Below are 23,285 nucleotides of genomic sequence, written 5' to 3'. Positions count from 1 at the left end.
CCCATTTCTGTCATCTACTCCAAAATCAGCCTGAGCTCCAATTAGGGACCAGGGCTAAGCCTCTGTTGACCTTGAAGAGGCCAAATACAGTGCCACAGCCAGTAGCCTTCGCTCTCAGATCTTCTGTCAATGTAAGAAGGTGTCCCACCAGGCTTTTGACAGCAATAAGCAGTTCTAACCACTAAGGTGTCTGTATGTCACCCACGTTTGCCTGTTTGTGCTTTTGTTCCAGTGTCAATAGCACCACTTTGTCTTCCAAGAGGTGGTGATAAACTATGGCCACCATAACGACAACCCGCATTTCCTGCTTCAGGGAGCCATCGAATAATGAGCCCATGTCTCACATCCCTCCAGGAACAGTGGGCCCTGTGACAGCAGTGTCCTACCACCTCGTGGCCCGCTCCTAGAATGGCACTGGGGATCCCTGGGTATCTCAGCACTTCTCACACCCTCGGGGCAAACTGACAAATTCTGGTGGTGTTTTTTTGTTTCCTTTTAACACAAAAACATACATGAGTATATACAATGGGCGGGGGGGGGAGGGATGAGGAACAATTAGCCGTAGCATGTATAAACTATCTACCATTTTTTCTTTTTTAAATAAAAATGTGCTTGACTGGTTTCAAGCTTCATTGTGAAGATACAGTGTCTGTGGATTTTATTGAGCTAAGAAACGGGACATCACTTTGTGCCCTGGCATCTTGGATCAAGAAATAGAAACCTCTGCAAGCTATGTTGGGGATTGCCCAGAATTCAGGATGACTGCTCTCTCGGGGGCCCTGTGCACTTTCATTGTTTTTGGTACAATGTCCAGAAACCGAGGGAAAGCTTCCCTTTAGTCACTGGATATTTCCCACATGTTCTCAGCCATATGCCTGAAGATGGAAAGCTTCAAATGTCCAAGGAGTCTGGAACCTTCACTGACATTGCCTCCTGATGGGCTGGAGTGGAGGGCAGTCATAGTTGGGCTGCAGGGACTGCCCCAGTCACCCATTCCTGGGAGGTGGAGACCACTGCCCAGTATTTCTTACTTTCCAAAGAACAGAGCCAAGGCAAAAGCTCCCACCGTGAGCCTCCTCCATCCTGGGTGACTCTTTAAACAAAATGACACCACCACCCCACTTTCCAAAAGAGCTCTGGTGGCACATGGTTAAAGCACTTTGAATCCACCAGCTGTTTGCACAGGAGAGGAAACCCTATAAGGCAGTTCTGCTCTGTCATAAAGGGTCACGATGTGTCGGAAGGGACTTGGCGGCCCACCTTCCTAGGGTGAAAACAGAACCAGCAGAGTGTCTGAACAGAACTCCAAAGGGGAGAATTTACACACAATATCCATTTTCCTTTGGAGAAAACATAAAGAATGCAATGAGCCGGCAAACCTTGCTTAGGAATGATGGTCATTAATACATTAATGGAGTCCCTGGGTGGTACAGTTAATGTCTCAGCTGCTAACCAAAAGGTTGGAGGTTCAAGTCCACCCAGAGGCATCTTGGAAGAAAGGCCTGGCAATCTTCTGAAAAAGTCAGCCATTGAAAACCCTATGGAGCACAGTTCTACTCTTAAACACATGGGGTTGCCATGAGTCCACTTGGCAAATGGTTGTGTTTTTTGTTTTGTTTTTTAAGCATATTAATATCTGTTTCTATAAGAAGTAATAATCATGTGGTTCAGGCCCCCCATGGGAACATTTTCTCTGAAATCTTCCAAACCCAGCAAGTTTAGTCATAAGAACACAACTGGCATTCACATGGGCTTCCCAGGGCCAACGTGGACGGGCACCTGGGCTTTATAGGTTGGAATGGAAATGAACCACGCTCAGAAACCAAGCTGTCTGACATCATCAGGGGCTGCGTGGCCTTCTACCATGTCCCCGCCTCCTAACCTCCCCTCAGGTCTCACTTATAACTGGAACATTCACCATTCTATTCATACCGTTTCAGGAATGCCCTGCCAAACATGCCAACTGTCTCTCACACTCACCCGTACAAACACCCCCTCTATGCAGTCATGGGTGAGTTTCTGGATCCAAAGATCACACCGTGGGAACACTGCTCTCTGAGGCCAGGGTCTTTAATGTCCATTCCTCCATTCGATGTCCATCTGGTCACGCGGGATTCCTGACCACCCTCCAACCCATGCCTCTCAATTGCTGCTTCTCACATTTCAGTGACCGCAAGGATTACCCAAGCATTTGCTTTCAAAATGCAGATTCATAGGCCTCAGCCCCTGAAGCCTTCCTTACCAAGCACCGCCAGTGATTCTGAAGAAATGGCCTGCATACTCTCTAGAGACAGCCAAACTCGGCACCTTATCTGGCATAGTCTAAGTGTTCAAAAATGGTGCTTTGTGTGTTATTATCAATGTTACTGTTTTTCTGAGCATTTGCTGTGTTCCAAACCTGTGAGGAACTTCACATACACACGTCCATGGTTTTATCTCATCTTCAGAATAAGCTGTGAGGCAGATAGTTGCCTTTTATGTATGAAGGCACTAAGGTTCAAAAAGTTAGACACTAGTACAAGTCTCACACTGCTGGCCCGTGGCCTGTCTGATCCTAGAGCTGGCTCTTTTATCCCATACTATGCCCCCTCCAGGAAACACTTGGGGTGTAGTGGTTAAGAGCTATGTCTGCTAACCAAAAGGTCAACAGTTCAAATCCACCAGGCACTCCTTGGAAACTGTGGAGCAGTTCTACTCTACCCTATAGGGTCGCTATGAGTCAGAATCGACTCGATGGCAACAGGTTATAATTCCAGGAGCCATGGTGGTGCAGTGATTAAAGCACTCAGCTGCTAACTGAAAGCTCGGCAGTTCGAACCCACCAGCCACTCCATGGGAGAAAGATGTGGCAGTATGATTCCATAAAAATTTATAGCCTTGGAAACCTTATGGGGCAGTTCTACTCAACGGTAATGAGTTTTATGGATATGCCTTCTCTCAAGTGCTAATCAAAGCACACCTCTCATCTGGATGTAATGATTTCCTGAATTCGAAATCATATTCAAGAACTACTTCCCCTTTCAAAAACCTAGTTCTGTAATCAAGGACAAAAGATTTGACTTCAGTTATGTGCTATTGTTTTGTAGATGTTATCTCTTCTTCAGTATAGTTCTTCTAGGTGGAAATTATTATATTATGGCTGAGGAAACTGAGAGTCTGAGAGATTAAGCAATTTACCCATGGTGACAGCTAATAAAAGGATGAACTGGTGTATAAGCTAGGTCTAATTCCAAAACCTCTTATGTTAATAGGCCTAACAGCTCCAGAATCCATAATCTTCCAATTTAACACTGCCCAAAGTGTATTGGCTAGAACAGATGTCAATAGGTGTTTTTTTTTTTTTTTTTTTTTAGTGCCTAACTTTATTCTGAATCATATGAGTAAAATAGAGGATATAGGCAGCAATTTGTATTGAAATATTTTATAGTCATATTTTCAGATAACAGAGTTTGTCCATGTTGTCTGCTTCTACAAAAATAACTTAGCAAGTAATGGCCTTTTTCTGTTTTTCTCTGCTTGTTGGAGAGAGCTGCCTTAGATTGAGAAATCTTTCTGCTATTTGGTGTTATACATCTGTAAACAGTCTTTAAATATCTAATCTGGGTCCCAGAACCCTCATGAAGACCGACTTGCCCTGTCACACTTGTTCATCTTTTTTTTTTATTAATGATTTTTATTGTGCTTTAAGTGAAAGTTTACAAATCAAGTCAGTCTGTCACATATAAGCTTATATACACCTTACTCCATACTCCCACTTACTCTCCCCCTAATGAGTCAGCCCTTCCAGTCTCTCCTTTCAGGACAATTTTGCCAGTTTCTAACCCTCTCTACCCTCCTATCTCCCCTCCAGACAGGAGATGCCAACACAGTCTTAAGTGACTACCTGATACAAGTAGCTCACTCTTCGTCAGCATCTCTCCAACCCATTGTCCAGTCTCTTCCATGTCTGATGAGTTGTCTTCGGGAATGGTTCCTGTCCTGGGCCAACAGAAGGTTTGGGGACCATGACCGCCGGGATTCCTCTAGTCTCAGTCAGACCATTAAGTCTGGTCTTTTTATGAGAATTTGGGGTCTGCATCCCACTGATCTCCTGCTCCCTCAGGGGTTCTCTGTTGTGCTCCCTGTCAGGGCAGTCATCGGTTGTGGCTGGGCACCATCTAGTTCTTCTGGTCTCAGGATGATGTAGGTCTCTGGTTCATGTGGTCTTTTCTGTCTCTTGGGCTCTTAGTTGTCGTGTGACCTTGGTGTTCTTCATTCTTTGATCCAGGTGGGTCAATAGGTATTTTGAAATAAATTTTCTGTGGATGCATTAATTTGGGAAATGCTAGGTTAAATAAAGTTAAACAGTTTCTTTATTGTAAGACTTTTTGACTCCTTTTACATACTAACATGCAGTGCAACTGTCTGAGAAGGCGTTTATTTGTTTTCATTGGGTTCCAAATGTACCCGACCGTGAAATCATTCACAGAGCATCTAGAAGGAACAGTGTTTGATGTAATACACTCCGGAAAATGTTCAATTTCAACCTAATTTTAATTCAGTCTGAACCACAACCCTTACCTAACCTTAACCTGATCCTTCACCCTGTTTCCAGCTGTAATTCTACCCTTTCCCGCAACCGAAACTTTAATGCTAACATTAACAGCACCATGAGCACAACATACTTCTTTGACGGAGAGCTGCTGGTGAGCTTCAAGGTTTCCTATTTGTTACTAAGAGCTGTCTGAATTTCCCCATAGTGAGACTGCCACATGCAGGAACCTGTTCACCAAATAGCAGCAGGGAATGGAATTTGCTTTCTACCTCGTAAACAAGCTTTCCTTTACCGTTTGCCGTTGAGTTGATTCTGACTTATGGTGACCCCGTGAGCATCAGAGTAGAAATGTGCTCCATAGGGTTTTCAGTGGCTGATTTTTCAGAAGTAGATCACTAAGCCTTTTTTCTAAGGCACCTCTGGGTGACCTGGAGCCCCCAATCTTCCAATTAGCAGCCAAGTACATTAACTATTTGCATAGTCCAGAGACTCCAAGTCTTCCTTTAGAGGCCTGTAAGTTAATGGCATGTTTGTTTTGTATGTGTATTATAATACCTAATCATTACTGTACATGCTAAATTGACTAAAATTAGCCTATAAGTAGCCAACCCACCACCCATCTGTCAGGTGGCTCTGATACACACTTTACCTCTCTGGTGCTCAGTGTCCTCATATTCAAGTTAAACATATTCAAGTGCCAGGTTCATCACCTCCTAAGACCCAGGAGGCCCAGATCCTATAATAAACTATATCCTCTGATTCCCTTTCAGCTGCATGGAACTTGGCCACACACTTCTACATTATAGTATAAAAAATAGAATTTTCAAATAAAATGATTTTCATTGTGTACCTATCAATAAAAATGTTAGCATAATACACACCCATGTTCACTGCAGCACTGTTTACAACAGCAAAAAGATGGAAGCAACCAAGGTACCCATTAATGGATGAATGGATACATAAATTATGGTATAGTCACACAATGGAATACTATGCATCGATAAAGAACAGTGATGAATCTGTGAAACATTTCATAACATGGAGGAACCTGGAAGGCATTATGCTGAGTGAAATTAGTCAGTTGCAAAAGGACAAATATTGTATAAGACCACTATTATAAGAACTGGAAAAATAGTTTAAACAGAGAAGAAAATACTCTTTGATGGTTACAAGAGGGGGGAGGGAGGGGAGGTGAGAGGGGTATTCACTAACTAGATAGTAGATAGGAACTACTTCAGGTGACGGGAAAGACAACACACAATACAGGCGAGGTCAGCACAACTGGACTAAACCAAAAGCAGTTTCCTGAATAAAGTGAATGCTTCAAAGTCCAGCATAGCAGGGGCGGGGGCTTGGGGACCATGGTTTCAGGGGACATCTAAGTCAATTGGCATAATAAAGTCTATTAAGAAAACATTCTGCATCCCACTTTGGAGAGTGGCGTCTGGGGTCTTAAACACTAGCAAGCGGGCATCTAAGATGCATCAGTTGGTCTCAACCCACCTGGAGCAAAGGAGAATGAAGAACGCCACGGACACAAGGTGATTACGAGCCCAAGAGGTAGAAAGGGCCATATAAGCCAGAGACTACATCAGCCTGAGACCAGAAGAACTAGGTGGTGCCTGGCTACAACCGATGACTGCCCTGACAAGGAACACAACAGAGAACCCCTGAGGGAGCAGGAAAGCAGTGGGATGCAGACCCCAAATTCTCGTAAAAAGGCCAGACTTAATGGTCTGACTGAGACTAGAAGGACCCCAGTGGTCATGGCCCCCAGACCTTCTGTTGTCCCAGGACAGGAACCATTCCCAAACCCAACTCTTCAGACAGGGATTGGACTGGACAATGGGATGGAGAGAGATGCTGGTGAGGAGTGAGCAGATCAGGTGGACACTTGAGACTATGTTGGCATCTCCTGTCTGGAGGGGAGATGAGAGGGTAGAGGGGGTTAGAAGCTGGCGGAATGGAGATGAAAGGAGAGAGTAAAGGGAGGGAGTGGGCTGTCTCATTAGGGGGAGAGCAATTGGGAGTATGTAGCAAGGTGTACATAAGTTTTTGAGAGAGAGACTGACTTGATTTGTACATTTTCACTTAAAGCACAATAAAAATTTTTTTTAATGTTAGCGTATATATATATTGCAGTCAAGTAGATCACAACTCATAGCAACCCTATTGCACGGAGTAGAACTGCCCCATAGAGTTTCCAAGGATTATCTGGTGGATTTCAACTGCCAACCTTTTGGTTAGCAGCCGTAACACTTAACCACTACAGCACCAGGGTTGCCATATGTATATGCAGATGTACATTATATGTATATACGTCTATACAAGTTGCCGTGGAGACAACCTCATGTCTTTCGGAGTAGAACTGTGCTCCATAGGGTTTTCAATGGCTGTGATCTTTCAGAAGTAGATCACCAGGTCTTTCTTCCAGGGCATCTCAGGGTAGATTCAAATCTTTCAGTTAACAGCTGAGCACTTAACTGTTTGCACCACCCAGGAACGCCTATATATGCATACATATTAGATGGATGGATGGATGAATGAATGGATGTATAGATAAACATACAGAGGGATGGATGGATGGATGGAAGGACAGACAAATAGATAAACACATGCACTACAAAATAGATTATGTTTGTTACTGTGGGAAACTTAATGCCCCATGCCTGATGGTCCCCTCCATGTGAAAGAAGCTCCATTATAGTAACTTTCCAGCTCTCTCTTTTCAGACATCTACCTACGTGTCTGATATTTAGGGGAGCTGGAAATGGACATGCATTGCTCAGCCCTTCTCTCTCCCTTGCCTGGATCCAGATGTCCTCAGTGAGCATTCGTTCCACTCGGCCTCTGACAGAGGCAGGCTTAGTGGTAAAAGGGGCCCCACGAAAGGAGGCCTGTGCTTTTCAGGGCTGCCTGTGACTGGCCAATCAGTGTGTCTAACTCTGGGATTCAGGCCTAAGAAACCCATGGCTGCTGCACAGCACACCTAAGCCAGGCTCTTCACGGCTCTCCCAGGAATAAAGCTGTCACATCGTTCTCCATTTTCTGGCCCCTCTGTCTCTCTCAGTTGGTTCTGAGCTAGGTGAGGAGAAAAAACCCAGGTAAAAAAAGGTGAGCGATTTGTTAGGCTCTCTAAAAACTGTCTGTAGGCTACTTGTCATTGCTAGTTGCTGTCAAGTCAGCTGACTCATGACGACCTCATGTACGTAATAAAACATTGCCTGGTCCTGAACCATCTTCACAATTGTTGGTGTGCTTGAGTCCACTGTTGCAGCCATTGTGTACTTTGAGTGCCTTCCAACCTAGGGAGCTCATCTTCTAGCCTATAGTGGTCAATATTCTGATCACAGGGCTTTTATTGGCTAATTTTCAGAAGTAGGTCACCAGGTCTTTCTTCCTAGTCTGTCTTAGTCTGGAAGCTCCCTTCAGCCTGTCCACTGTGGGTAACCCTGTTGATATTTGAAATACCAGTGGCATAGCTTCCTGCCTCATAACAACACGAAAGCCACCACTGTATGACAGACTGGCAGATGGGTGGTGGGTTCACTACCTGTGAGGCTAATTCTAGTCAATTGAGTGTGTACAAAAATTATTACATATATAATACATATACAAATAAAAAGTGCCTGAAGGATAAGCTAAAAATATATAATGAAAAGATATAATTTTTCACCACACCCAACAGCTTTGTCTTATCCTTCCCCTGGAATGCATGGACCTCACTTTGTAAACCACCAACAAAGGAAAATTACAGACTTTGGGGCAGACAGGCCTAGGTTTGAGTCCTGGCTCTGACTCTCACTTTTACGTTTCTGATACTCAGTGCTCTCATCTGTAAAATGGGGACAATAATGCTTTTATAATAGAGTTGTTATGAAGGCTAATGGAAATAATGTATACCTAACACAGAGCAGGCATTTCTAATTGTTGTTAGCTCCTGTCGAATATTGTTTCTGTGAAAAGTAAAAAAAAAAAATTAACAATCTTTAAATATTTTCATCAGCACGGTGGTTAAGCACTCGACTGCTAACTGAAAGGCTGGCAGTTCAAACCCACCAGCTGCTCTGCAGGAGAAAGATGGGGCAGTCTGCTTCCGTAATATTACAGCCTTGGAAGACCTATGGGGCAGTTCTACTCTGTCCTATAGGGTTGCTATGAGTTGGAATCAACACAATGCAACGAGTTTAGCGCAGGAGTTAGCAAACTTTTTCTTAAAGGGTCACATAGTAAATATTTTAGGCTTTGTAAGCCAAGAGGCAAAGCGAGAATGTTAGGTTAGGTATTTATAAAACTATTTAGAATGCAACCATTTTTAAAAAATGTAAAAATATTTTTAGCTTTCGGGCTGTAAAAACAGGCAGCTATATAGATTACGCCCGAGGGCTATAGTTTCCCAACGTCTAACCGAGTATATATTCATCTTCTATTTTATTATGTTTCTCTAAATGAAAGTTTTTCCAAAGTGTGTTTATGAAACACTAGTCTTTTAACATGATTGTGAAAAAAAATGTTCCATGATCAAATCCATCTGGCAAACACCCTTCCCTTCTTGGAAATGTACGTCACATACTAGCACTTTAAAGGCTCTGAGAAGTCCTGCAGTAAAGAACCCTGTTTAACGCGATTTAATCCAGTGTTTCCAAAATGTATTTGACAACAGAGTCCTCCTTTTCATGTAACACTTATAAATACCCCACAAAATATATTTTGGAAAATGCTGCTGTAGATCCTAGAATTCAGAATTTCACTGTATTAAACTAAGTTTATGGAGCCCTGTTATGTTCTCCCTGTGTTTATCTTGGGACCATAAGAATGTTCAGTTGGAAAGCCCTGTGGAAGACCCTTTTAGGAGAACAAGAGACCTGGCAGCACTCGTGCACCTTGGGAAAGCACGTAGCAGCTACTGCATATCCTTAGAGGGGATCTGAGAATCAGGCTATTTCCTTGCTACTGTGAACATGAATTTGATAAACCATTTTTACTGAATGTTTGTTGTTAATTTCTGAACCACATTTTTGAGTTGGAGCTCCTTATGTTTAAAAATCAGGAATGCAGCTTGCTGTTTCAACTTCTGATTTTCCTTCTTTTCCTGTACCTAGTCTCGTTTTTTGATGACCTTAAAGGCAACATCAACAAGTTGTGAAGTATTCATTCCCAAACCTCCTTCTAACTTTTCTGGTTTTCGCCTGATGTCGGGGTGCTCCGGTTGATCAAAGTCACATTTATTAACCTAACGTTCTCTGGGTCCTCAGGGTTTATATCAATAAACTTTCAATAGGCCTCATACAGCTGTTTGAGGGATTTTCTTTGGGGCCTTGCTGCACATCCTGAACTTTTCTAAAGCTTTTTTGTTTTGGGGCCCTGGAGGCGTAGTGGTTAAGAGCTTGGCTGCTAACCAAAAGGTGAGCAGTTTAGATCCACCAGTTGCTCCTTGGAAACCCTAGGCGGGCAGTTCTACTCTGTCCTATAGGGTTGTTATGACTCAAAATCAACTCGACAGCAACAGGTTTGGGCTTTTTTTGGTTTGTTGCAAACCTACTATTAGACAGTTTTGGTAAGGTTCTAGCTGCCCTGCCCCTAGCTGGTCATTTGGGTCCCAGTTTGGATCAATGGCAGGTATAGCTTGGGCAACCAAGAACTTAATATTGTTCTGAGGGTTCAGATTGTGTAGCCTGTCAGCCTCTTGGCATGCCTCTTCTAAAACCATCCTCCACTTTTCTGGAATTAAAAGAATAGTTAGAAGTGACTGACAATCAGCCCAATTAGAGTGACGTGTATCAAAAATGGACACAAACAGAGCTTCAGTGTGTTTTGGGTCATCTCTATACCCTGGGAGATTGTTCTTCCAGTTATACAGGTCAGAGGTGGAGAATGGTGTGTGGACTCAGACAAATCCTCTGGCCATTGTGATGCAGTCTGGCAGGCATTTATCTCAGGGGAAATTGCCCTGACGGGACTTGGATGGATCCCTGGCCAAATTGCACAGGGTAGGACCAGGAGTTTCTGACTTATGAGGGACTGGCAAGCAATTTGCCAGAGGGGTGGTGAGGGTTCTGCCAAAGGGTAAAGGCAGCCACCAGTGAGGCAGTGAGGGCTGCCAGTGTTGCACCCGGCAGTGTCTGTAGGGGTAGGCAACAGGATGGGAACCAGTCCTATACCTCCACGTGGATAAAGAGGGGGGAGCACAGGCAAAAGCAAAGGGCTAAAGGGGTATGGCTCGCTTTCCAAGGCTGGAAGAAACAGGGTTTCCTATCTCTGCCTTCCTCTTCCCCTGTAGTCTGCACCATCAGCTTACACTGTTTTTGTAGGTTTTTATTTTGCCAGAGACACATAAAGGTCTATATGTTGGGATTTCATCCTACTTTTCCCCTCTTTTGCAAAACAGTTCTAACTGTAAGATGGTATGATAGCTCAGCGACCAGTTCCTCAGGCCACTTTTTGTCAGACTTCAACTGGTATTGTTGCCAGGCAGTGTTACAGAAGAAAATTAGTTTCCTCTTCTTCATAGGCTCATAACTAAAAGAGGACCAATTTTTAAGTACACAGCCTAAAGGGGAACACTCCAGGACACTAAATATGTTTCCCATATCTCACTTACACACACACTGTCACTCAGAACCAGGGCCGGAACCAGAACCGTGATCAATCAGAAACTAGGGTGCACATTCTCTGTCGTTGGCTAGGGGGAATGACAACAAGACAAATAACAAGATTGTCTTTGTGGGGTCTCAATCCCCCTTAATGGAGATGTCTTAGTCCCACCTGAAATCCTTCAGATACCCTCCTACTTCAAATCCCCAAGCACTTATACTTAAGAAATCTCAAGGGCACTTACCTAGTGGACATCCAAACCTGAGCTAGTTTCTAATTCTTCAAAGTAAAAGTGCTGGTCGGGCTGGTCATCACCTCCATAGTGGTCAGGAGACTCACCCAGCCCACCCAAACAGGAGGTTCTGTGCCCACTGAGGGTCAGTGGAAGTCCCACTTGTGGTCGAGGAGGTGCCAGGCTCTGGACGGAGGGTCTCTGTGACAGTCTAACATCCCATCTGGGTCACCAAAATTATCAAACCCAGGAAGGTGGGTCCTTGTCCGGCGGGCTCAGACCTGCCAATAATCCAGACACCGGCCTTTGAGAAAAAAGAAAGTAACTTTATTTGCAGTGCACAGAGCAAAGGAGCCAGGAGGAAGGTCCTCAGATCCAACTCCCAGGAATGGCAGGGAGGCAGCACTTTTATACTATTAGGTAGCAACCTGGCAGCCATGCAGGTGTATTTGGGGGGAGCTTTCTTTTTCTTCCCTGCTCAGGCACGCTGGGAGGTTACATTATTCCTGACTCTCTTTCTTCCTCCGTTGCTCCAGATGAATAGAGACAAATTGCTGTGCCTTGGATGGCCACTTGCAAGCTAAAAGGTAACAAAATTCTTATGGACCCCCAAAATCCTGTATAGACTTAAATGATTTTAATTATGTTATTACCTAAATATGTATATACATAAGCCAGATATAACATATTCGTTTTCTAGCTATTATAAAAATAAAAAATGAATACTTTTAAAGGTTAAAAACAAAACTACAAAACCAGTTGCATTTAACAACTTTAACAGGAGAGCTGATGTTGCTTTGCCAAAACTATATCTCTACTCATCATGACAGAATGGAGCCAACCATGTCAAAGCGTGATTTTTTAAATCGATCTAGCTGTATAGTCTGTGCATGTGGTAACTGAGTTTCCCCATCATCTTTCTCTAATGGGAAAACCTTTGTTAAAGCAGTACATCATGGTGTCACTTATTTGGTGCAAATCCATCCTTACATATTAAGTTACACTTGGTTCTTTTCTCATTGTGTTGTTGTTGCGTGCCATCAAGTCGATTCCAACTCATAGTGACCCTTTATGGCAGAGTAGAACTGCCCCACAGGGTTTCCTAGGCTGTCGTCTTTACAGGAGCAGATTACCAGGTCTCTTCTCCCACAGAGCAGCTGCTGACCTTTTCGCTGGCAGCCAAGTACTTAACCATTATACCACCAGGGCTCCTTCTTTTCTCATTAGCCCATGAAATTTCAAGTACTAGCCTGGAATCCCATATCACTTGCCGGCGTAATTCAATTATTGAGGCTGACATTCAGATTACCTATAACCACTTGGCGCAGTGGTTAAGAGCTCGGCAGCTAACCAAAAGGTGGGCAGTTCAAATTTACCAGCTGCTCCTTGGAAACGCTATGGGGCAGTTCTACTCTGTCATATGGGGTCACTGTGAGTCCAAATTAACTCAACAGCAATAACTTATCAAGCTTTTAAAAATTATCATTGAAATAGAAATGCAAATTTGCACGTTTTCATAGAGAAGTTCCGTACCCAAGTTAAGAAACCCTGTCTTCCTATTTAATCCTACCACCACCCTCAGTTGCTGTGGGGTCAACTCCAACTCATGATGATCCCATGTGTGTCAAAGTAGAACTGTGCTCCATGGGATTGTCAATGGCTGATTTTTCAGAAGTAGATCACCAGGCCTTTCTTTCAAGGCATGGACTCTAACCTTCCACCTTTTGGTTAACAGCTGAGCATGTTAATTGTTAATTGTTTGCACTACCCAAAGTCTCCATAACTGTTCCAAACCCTGGGAATGAACAGACTGCCTCTCTCCAATTTTAAAGTCTTTTTGCCATCAGCCTCTCCTTTTCCTATGATAGCCTCTCCAGGCGTGGATGAGAGTGTACAGAAGCTCTGAGCATATTCTAGAAGGCATTCAGAAACTGCTGGGATCATTCATTTTTACACTGGAGCGGGCTCCTGGGGGGCCCATAATAATAAAAGTGTGTGTATCCCAAAGCTACAAGATAAATAAATAGTACCTGCCCTGGGAATTTCCCTTTTATCCAAAAATTGGAACTAGGCAAAAAGTTGAGATTGGGAAGCTAAGCAATTTAACCAGTAAGTGATTTTATACATGCTCACATTAAAACAAACAGGAATATGTTATGCAATAGAATATAAAACTCACCTGCATTTTTTTCTTGGCCTGCATCTTTAAGATAAAACTGCAGGCTTCAAAGAAATGAAGGCTTCAGTGGGCTGCTTCGTGCCAGGCCCCAGGCTCCAGGCCCCTTGTGGGAACTTGTGTCAGTGAAGTTTGAGAAACTTAAGGGATTAATCACTCCTGCCACTGGCAAAGTGGGGCAAAGGCAATTAGGAGACTTTCTCCTTTCAGGTGTGCTCTACTCATTGGGCTTATTATCAATCAAAACCACGTGCCCATGGAGATGAGCTGTGTGCTAGTGCTATAAATGCAGGCAGAAAGGGTTTGTTTATAAAAGCAAATACTTTGCAAAACCTCCAGCTTTTTAGAACTCTTTCAGTTCTCCTGTCACATGTTGGAGAGTATCTCTATTAAGCTCTGCCTGTATTTAATTATCCTTCTTTTTTTTTTTTTCTAACACTTGGCAATTTTTAAATTGCCCTCCAGCTAAGGGTGCAGATACAGAGATGGAGGTAGGGGGACATGGAACTCCTGGATTCCCAAGGTGCACCTCAAATATTCAGAATGAGGACTGGGGAATCAACAAGACCAAGGTTCAGCGTTCAGGTACTACTATTGCCATCTTTCCATCCCGCCTACCTACCTACCCCCATAAAAAAAAAATAAATACAAGCTCAAAGAACAGGATAACAACTCCCACTTCTGCCATTATCACTCATTACAAGCTGGGTGCTCCAGAGTCACCTAAAGTGTCTCTCCTGTGTGGGCTGAAAAGACAGCGCTGCCCAGCCACAGGGTAGCAAGTGGCTTTGCCAATAGGGAGAAGAGAGAGTTAGCCCCTCCTTCAAGATTACTCTCTTTCAGCCTACGTGGACGATGTGTCCCTGTCAGTGGCAAAGTCCACCCTCTCCTCAGTAATGGGTCAGTAATGTCAGCCAAGAATCCACACTGGACCATGTGGTCTCCTTGCCACTCACATTAATTTGGAATGCACTTGCCGAGACTCCTTCCCAGAGAGCCTCCTTGGCCATCTGTCTTAGTCATCTAGTGCTACCATAACAGAAATACCACAAGTGAGTGGCTTTAACAAAGAGAAGTTTAAAGTCTAATAGGTTACAAGTCCAAGTTCAGGGTGTCAGCTCCAGGGAAAGCTTTCTTTCTCTATCAGCTTTGCAGGAAGGTCTTTGTCCTCAGTCTTCCTCTGGTTGAGGAGCTTCTCAGGTGCAGGGACCCCAGGTCCAAAGGACAGGCTCTGCTCCTGGTGCTGCTTTCTTGGTGGTATGAGGTCCCCAACTCTCTGCTTGCTTTCCTTTCCTTTTATTTCTTGAGAGATAAAAGGTGGTGCAGGTTCTACCCCAGGGAAACTCCCTTTACATTGGCTCCAGTAGGTGACCTGAAAAAAGGTGGTGTTACAATCCCACCCTAATCCTTCTTAGGATAAAATTACAATTACAAAACGGAAGACAACCACACAATACTGGGAATCATGGCCTAACCAAGTTGACACATATTTGGGGGGGGGGTGTGGGACACAATTCAATCCATGACACCAACCACATTGACTCCAGTGAATTCATGGCAAATGGTCATCCAGGGGGGCAGAACTGCTTTGGAAAGAGGTAACTTCTAGCCTGTGGGGACAATCCTGAAAACTCCGTCTTCATGCACCAGAAAACAGGAATAACCAACATATTTCTGGGGCCTACACTGGGCAAGGCTTGGTGCTAGGAGCTGAGGGTTGCGAAATGCATAGGAGCCAGTTGAGAAGTTCATAGTCTAACCAGGAAGACCTATATCTATTAGTAAATAATTACTGATAAGTCTGAGGGTGGTTGAGTGGTGGAATTCTTACCTTCATGTGGGAGTTGAGAAGTTCATAGTCTAATCAGGAAGACCTACTTATAAATAATTACAGATAAGCCTGAGGGTGGTTGAGTGGTAGAATTCTCACCTTCATGCGGGAGACCTGGTTTCAGTTCTCAGCCAATGCACCTCACATGCAGCTACCACCCACCAGTCAGTGGAGGCAAGCTTGTTGCTATGAACTGGAATAGGTTTTAGTGGATCTTCCAGACTAACACGGACTAGGAAGAAAAGTCTGATAACTTGCTTCTGAAAATCACCCAGTGAAAACCTTACAGACTAGACTCAAGATGGTGGCCTAGTCAGACACACCATGCCACCCCTCTACAGCAAAGAACCAGAAACAAAGTGAAACAGATACAGATGACAACCATAGATCCTGAGCACCAAATGCAAGGATATAGAATTAGATGAACCACCAAATGGGAAAAGAAAATGAACCATAGCAGCAAATGGGGAAGGGAGAGATATGGAGTAGAGGTGCCCTGTCAGACAGCCTGGCACAGCAGGGCCATTTTGAGACAAAGCCAGCAGCAACCCTGGGTTAAGAGAACAGGAAGACAACATCACAGAACTCCCAATAGCCGACAGAGAAACTGTGTTGACATACACAGAGTGAAGCAAGGTGAACAGGACATGAACTGGAGCTAAGGAGGGAAAGTACAGGAAGGAGGGCGAGAGCTTCAGGGATCTCAGTATACACAGAGCAGAGAGGGAGCCAGGACCCAGAGACAGGCAGACTCTCCAGTGGTGGTATCTGACCAGGAGTGCAGGTGGCAACCATGGAGCGATAGATGACACCCCCTCCTTTTTTTCTGCCTCTTTTTTCTCTGTCTACCTCCCTCCTCAGTGGCCTGTCCCACCCCACTTCTGCCAGAGAGAGTGCCTGCACAAATGCCAGCCACCCACCGTGCCTCTCTCCCATCAAAAAGAGAGCCTGCGCTCCCCCTGGCTGCCTGCCCTGCCCCTCCCCATCAGGGAGAGCACCTGTGTGCCCCCTGGCTGACCCCCCTCAAAGGAAGGGGCACCCCAGTGCTCCCAGATACCTGCCTTCCTCCTTGGCCATTGCCCACCCACCTGGTGAGCAACTGTAAGTATTTTCATACTGCTGAATAATGCCCACCCAGTATGCCCTCAGCCATCTCACACATAAAGTGAACAGTGATGAGGGCTCATCCTGCCCACCATTGCCCTGTCTAACTGTGGCAGGAAGTGAACACCCCCGTTCTGCCAGATAAGCAATCACCAAAGCATGCCCGACTTGCCCACACTGATAAATCAAAACAAAACAAACCAATCATAAATAAATAAAATGATACCGTCATGCCTTGGAGACAGCAGACAATATCAAATCATGTAAAGAAATAAGTCAAGATGGCTCTACCAAATGACCAAAATAAAGGCACAGAAAACATTCCTGAGGGAGAGATAATAATGGAACTACCTAATAAGGAGTTCAAAAGGCTTATATATAGGATTCTCAAAGAGATCAAGGAAAACACAGATGAAACCCTAGAAGAAGTCAGGAAAACAATACAAGAAAAAAAATGACAAATTAAATAGACAAGTAGAAATCATACAAAAACAGCAACTAGAAATAAAATATCATAAAGAGATAACTCAATGAAAGGACATCGAAGGAGAACTGAAACAATGGGAGAAAGAATTAGCGAAATAGAGGACAAATCCCTTGATAGCAATTTGTTTGAGGAACAATCAGGAAAAATAATTAAAAAAAAAAAAAAAAAAGAAGAAAGCCTAAGCATTTTGTGGGACACTATAAAGATGAAAAATTTACATGTGATGGTAATCCCAGAACAGGAAGAGAAAAAAAAATATATATATATATACCAGAGAGAATTTTTCAATATTGCTGGAAGAAAACTTCCCTAATATCATGAAAGACAAGAAGATTTCCTTCCAAGAAGCTCAACAAACCGCATATAGGATACACGCCAAATAAGGTCACCAAGACATATCATAATCAAACTTTCCAAGTGCAAAGATAAAGCAAAAATTCTGAGAGCAGCACTGGAAAAACAAAATATCACCTACAAAGGGATTCCAATAAGACTAAGCTCTGGTTTCTCAGCAGAGATCATGCAGGCAATAAGGCAATGGGACAACATATATAAAACCTAGAAAGAAAAGAATTGCCAACCAAGAATCATATACCTAGCAAAACTGTCTCTCAAATACAATGGCAAAATTAGGACATTCCCAGATAAACAGAAATTAAGGGAATACATAAAAACCAGGCCATCTTTACAAGAAATATTAAAGGGAGTCCTCCAGATAGAGAACCAAAGACAGCAGACAACAACCTGAGAGTAAACAACATGACAGCATCACCAAGATGCCAACCCAGATGAAGAAACCTCAAAAGTAAAATAAAGCTACAGAATGAAAAACAGGAAACTGGAGATGTCAATCTGAAATCAAAGACAACTTCAAAACAAAAAGGGGGAATAAATGATGTAGTTACAGAATTTCTGTATGGAGAGGAAATCTGGGAACTATTTAAACACAAACTATTTTAAACATAGGAAGATAAAGGTAAACCTCACAGTAACCACAAAGGAAATTAACAAACCTACCCACCAAAACAAAGAAGAAGAAAATAAAAAAGACTCTGTAAACACAAAATCAGCAAAAACAAAGGAAAGGAAAAGACAATCCATGAACAAAAAGAACTCAGCACAGAAAATTAAGCAGAACAAAGAAACCATCAGCATCATAAAAAAAAAAAAGCATAACAAAATGACAGCAGTAAATTCATATCTATTGATAATTACACTGAATATAAACAGATTAAATTTAACAGTCAAGAGACAGAGAGTGGCAGAATGGATAAAAAAAAAAAAAATGACCCATCGATATGTTTCCTACAAGAGGCACGCCTTAGACACAAAGACGTAAAGAGCTTAAAAATCAACAAATGAAAAAAATATATCAAGCAAAGAATAACCAAAAAAAAAGCAGGAGTGGTGATATTAATCTCTGATAAAACACTTCAAATCAAACTCCATTGTAAGAGACAAGGAAGGACATTATATAATAATTAAGGGATCAATTCACGAAGAAGACAGAACCATAATAAATATCCATGCACTCAATGGCAGTGCTCCAAAATACCTGAAACAGACCCTAACAGGAATGAAAAGAGAAACAGACAGCTCTACAATAGTAGCAGAAGACTTTAACTCAGCACTTTCAATGATGGACAGAAAAACTAGAAAGAAACTTGACAAAGATACAGGAGATCTAAATAACACAATCAACCAACTGACCTCATAGGCATATACAGAGCACTCCACCCAACAGCAGCACAGTAGACATTCTTCTAGAAATAGACCGTATCCTAGGCAACACAGCAAGCCTCAATAAATTAAAAAATACAAAATATCTTCTCAGATCACAACACTAAAAAATTAGAACTCAATAACAGAAAGAACAAGGGGAAAAAAAATCAAATACTTGGAAACTGAAGAATGCCATGCTTAAAACTCACTGAGTAATAGAAGAAATTAAAAATGAAATTAAAAAATGCATAGAATCAGGGGAGGCAGAGCCAAGATGGCGGAATAGACAGACGCTTCAGTTGAGCCCTCTTCACAACAAAGACCCAAAAAAAACAAGTGAAACAAGTATATTTGTGACAAGCTGGGAACCCTGAGCATCAAAGGCAAGCTTAGACAACGAACTGAGGGGCAGGGGAAGGAAGAGACCATTCAGAAGCGGAGAGGAGTCACCGGACCTGAATCGCAGGGAGCCCTCAGGCACCATTCCGAGAGTGGCTGCGGTGGCGACAGTGGCAGCAGCAGGCTGGTCCTAGCTTTCAGCCGCAGTTTCCTCAGGGAGAAGCAGCCAGCCACACAGCCCACTCACACCTCCGGAACCTGAGCAGGAGGGCGCTCTCGACAAAAGCTAGGTACTTGCGTATATTTTACTGCCTCCCACCCACCCCCAACCCAGCTTCAGTGGCTGAATCCCTAGGCCTGAGATAGACCCTGATGAGCACCTGGAGCCGTCCTCCCGGTCTTGCTGAAGGATGAAATTTCCAACTGGGGCGAAAAGATAATTTGCTAGCTCCAGTAACTGGGGGAGCTCAGGACAGAAGCAGCTCCTGTCTAGGCATAAACCATCCATGGACCTTGAGCACCTTTCCCTTCTGCATGGACCTATGTGGGCCTATTTCAGGAGAATAGGCCCTTGTTGGCAAACTCCAATCATTTCAGTGGTGCGGTGGAGAGGTGGGTGTTTGAGGTTTGACAAAACAAGGTCCTCACCTACCCACATCAGGGACCTAAGGACTGGTGGCTCCACTTGGGTCGCCCAGCCACCTGCGATAGGGGCCCAGGGATAACTGGTACCTCCCAGTCCTTACAACAAAATCTTTGGGTACCCATGGTCCCTCTGCAGAGCCCACCCACCTGCATGCTCTAGGGAACAGAGACGTGTTTTCCTCAGAGACACTTGGGGGTCGGTTCTCAGCCCCCTGCCTTGTTCAGAGTGTGACTCCCTGCTGCAATCAGATACGGGTACATACGCCAATCACCCCTGCCCCTCTAAGACTGTAGGACAGAGCCTGTACCACACACTTGATATCAGCTACCTGGAAACCTGAGCTGAATTCATACAAGAAAACTGAAAGGACTCCTAGACTGATATACCTGATAACAGCTCTAGCCAGCTGGGGACAGGACACCAGAGCTCCAAAGGCAAAAATAATCAAGCTAGCTCACTCAAGCAACCCATAGGGGTATACCAAAACAAAACAAAGCAAGCAGCTACGACATAGTAAGCAAGCATAAACTAATACAATAACTTATAGATGGCTCGGAGACAACAGTCAATATCAAGTCACGTAAAGAACAGACCATGATTACCTCAACAGGCTCTCAAAACAAAGAATCCAGGGATCTTTTAAGTGAAAGTGCATTCCTGGAATTACCAGATGCAGAATACAAAAGTTCAGTATACAGAACCCTTCAAGACATCAGGAAGGAAATGAGGCAATACACAGAACAAGCCAAGGAACACACAGATGAAGCAACTGAAGAACTCAGAAAGATTATTCAGGAACATAATGAAAAGTTTAATAAGCTGGAAAAATCCATAGACAGACAGCAATCAGAAATTCAGAAGATTAACAATAAAATTACAGAATTAGATAACTCAATAGAAAGTCAGAGGCGTAGAATTGAGCAAGCAGAAGCTAGAATTTCTGAACTCGAAGATAAATCACTTGGCACTAATATATTTGAAGAAAAATCAGATAAAAGAATTTTAAAAAATGAAGAAACCTTAAGAATCATGTGGGACTCTATCAAGAGAAATAACCTACGAGTGATTGGAGTACCGGGACAGGAAGGGATAACAGAAAATACAGAGAAAATTGTTGGCAGAAAACTACCCTGATATCATGAAAGATGAGAAGATATCTATCCAAGATGCTCATTGAACTCCATATAAGGTAGATCTTAAAAGAAAGTCACCAAGACATATTATAATCAAGCTTGCCAAAGCCAAAGGTAAGGAGACAATTATAAGAGCACCGAGGGATAAAAGAAAAGTCACCTACAAAGGAGACCCAATAAGAATAAGCTCGGACTACTCGGCAGAAACCATGCAGGCAAGAAGGCAATGGGATGATATATTTAAAAAATGAAGGAAAAAAAATTGCCTGCCAAGAATCATATATCCATCAAAACTGTCTCTTAAATATGAAGGTGACATTAAGACATTTCCAGATAAACACAAGTTGAGGGAATTCGTAAAAAACCAAACCAAAACTATAAGAAATACTAAAGGGAGTTCTTTGGTTAGAAAATCAATAATATCAGGTATCGACCCAAGACTAGAACACTGGGCAGAGCAACCAGAAGTCAACCAAGACAGGGAAATCCAAAAAAAAAAAAAGCAAGATTATTAAAAAAAAAAAAAGCTCAGAACAGGGTAACAGTGATGTTATGATATAAAAGAAGACAACATCAGAATAATAAAGAGGGACTAAAATGTAATCATACACCTTCCATATGGAGAGCAAGATAAGGCAACAAAAAGAAATAAAAGTTAGTTTTAAATTTAGAAGAATAAGGGTAAATAATAAGGTAACCACAAAAGGAGACAAACTATCCTACTCATCAAAATAAAATACAAGAAAAAAATAGAGACTCAGCAGAAACAAAATCAACAACAACAAATATGAGGAAAGGACAATATATAAAGAAAATCTACTCAGCACATAAAATCAAGTGGGTAAAAGAAGCTGTCAACACACGAAAAAAGACATCAAAATGATAGCACTAAATTCATACCTATCCATAATTACCCTGAATGTAAATGGACTAAATGCACCAATAAAGTGACAGAAAGTGGCAGAGAATGGATTAAAAAACAAGATCTGTCTATATGCTGCCTACAAGAGAAACACCTTAGACTTACAGACACAAACAAACTAAAACTCAAAGGATGGAAAAAAATATATCAAGCAAACAACAATTAAAAAAGAGCAGGAGTGGCAATATTAATTTCTGACAAAATAGACTTTAAAGTTAAATCCATCAGAAAGGATAAGGAAGGACATTATATAATGATTAAAGGGACAATACACCAAGAAGCTATAACCATATTAAATATGTATGCACCCAATGACAGGGCTGCAAGACACATAAAACAAACTCTAACAGCATTGAAAAGTGAGATAGACAGCTCCACAATAATAGTAGGATACTTCAACACACCACTTCCGGTGAAGGACAGAACATCCAAAAAGAGGCTCAATAAAGACGCGAAGATCTAAATGCCACAATCAACCAACTTGACCTCGTAGACATATACAGAACACTCCGCCCAACAGCAACCAACTATACTTTCTTTTCCAGTGCACGTGGAACATTCTCTAGAATAGACTACATATTAGGTCATAAAGCAAGCCTTAGCAGAATCCAAAACATTGAAATATTACAAAGCATCTTCTCTGACCATAAGGCCATAAAAGTGGAAATCAATAACAGGAAAAGTAGGGAAAAGAAATTAAACACTTGGAAACTGAACAATCCCCTGCTCAAAAAAGACTGGATTATACAGGACATTAAGGATGGAATAAAGAAATTCATAGAATCCAATGAGAATGAAAACACTTCCTATCAGAACCTTTAGGAACAGCAAAAGCGATGCTCAGAGACCAATTTGCAACAATAAATATGCACACATCCAAAAAGAAGAAAGGGCCAAAATCAAAGAACTATCCCTACAACTTGAACAAATAGAAAGAGAGCAACAAAACAAACCCACAGGCACCAGAAGAAAACAAATAATAAAAATTAGAGCTGAACTAAACGGAATAGAAAACAGAAAAGCAATTGAAAGAATTAACAAGACCAAAAGCTGGTTTTTTGAAAAACTCAACAAAATTGATAAACCATTGGCCAAACTGACAAAAGAAAAACAGGAGAGGAAGCAGATAACCCGAATAAGAAATGAGATGGGCGATATTACAACAGACCCAACTGAAATTAAAAGAATCATATCAGATTACTCTGAAAAACTATACGCAAACAAATTTGAAAACCTAGACGAAATGGATGAATTCCTAGAAACACACTACCTACCTAAACTAACAGAAACAGAAGTAGAACAACTAAATAGACCGATAACAAAAGAAGAGATTGAAAAGGTAATCAAAAAACTCCCCAAAAAGAAAAAGCCCTGGTCCAGACGGCTTCACTGCAGAGTTCTACCAAACTTTCAGAGAAGAGTTAACACCACTACTACTAAAGGTATTTCAGAGCATAGAAAAGGATGGAATACTATCAAATTCATTCTATCAAGCCACCATATCCCTGATACCAAAACGAGGTGAAGACACCACAAGAAAAGAAAATTATTGACCTGTATCCCTC

General features: G+C 42.5%; 1 protein-coding gene across 1 annotated transcript in view; it reads left to right on the top strand.

Annotated features, from left to right (window-relative positions):
- SH3PXD2B (SH3 and PX domains 2B) overlaps positions 1 to 23,285 on the top strand; it is a 406,416-nt gene that overhangs the window by 130,638 nt on the left and 252,493 nt on the right. The gene's annotated exons all lie outside the window — the stretch shown is intronic.

The sequence above is a fragment of the Loxodonta africana genome, chromosome 2, assembly GCF_030014295.1.
Source record: "Loxodonta africana isolate mLoxAfr1 chromosome 2, mLoxAfr1.hap2, whole genome shotgun sequence".
Classification (NCBI taxonomy): Eukaryota; Metazoa; Chordata; class Mammalia; order Proboscidea; family Elephantidae; genus Loxodonta; species Loxodonta africana.
This window is presented reverse-complemented; position numbering and strand designations above follow the sequence as displayed.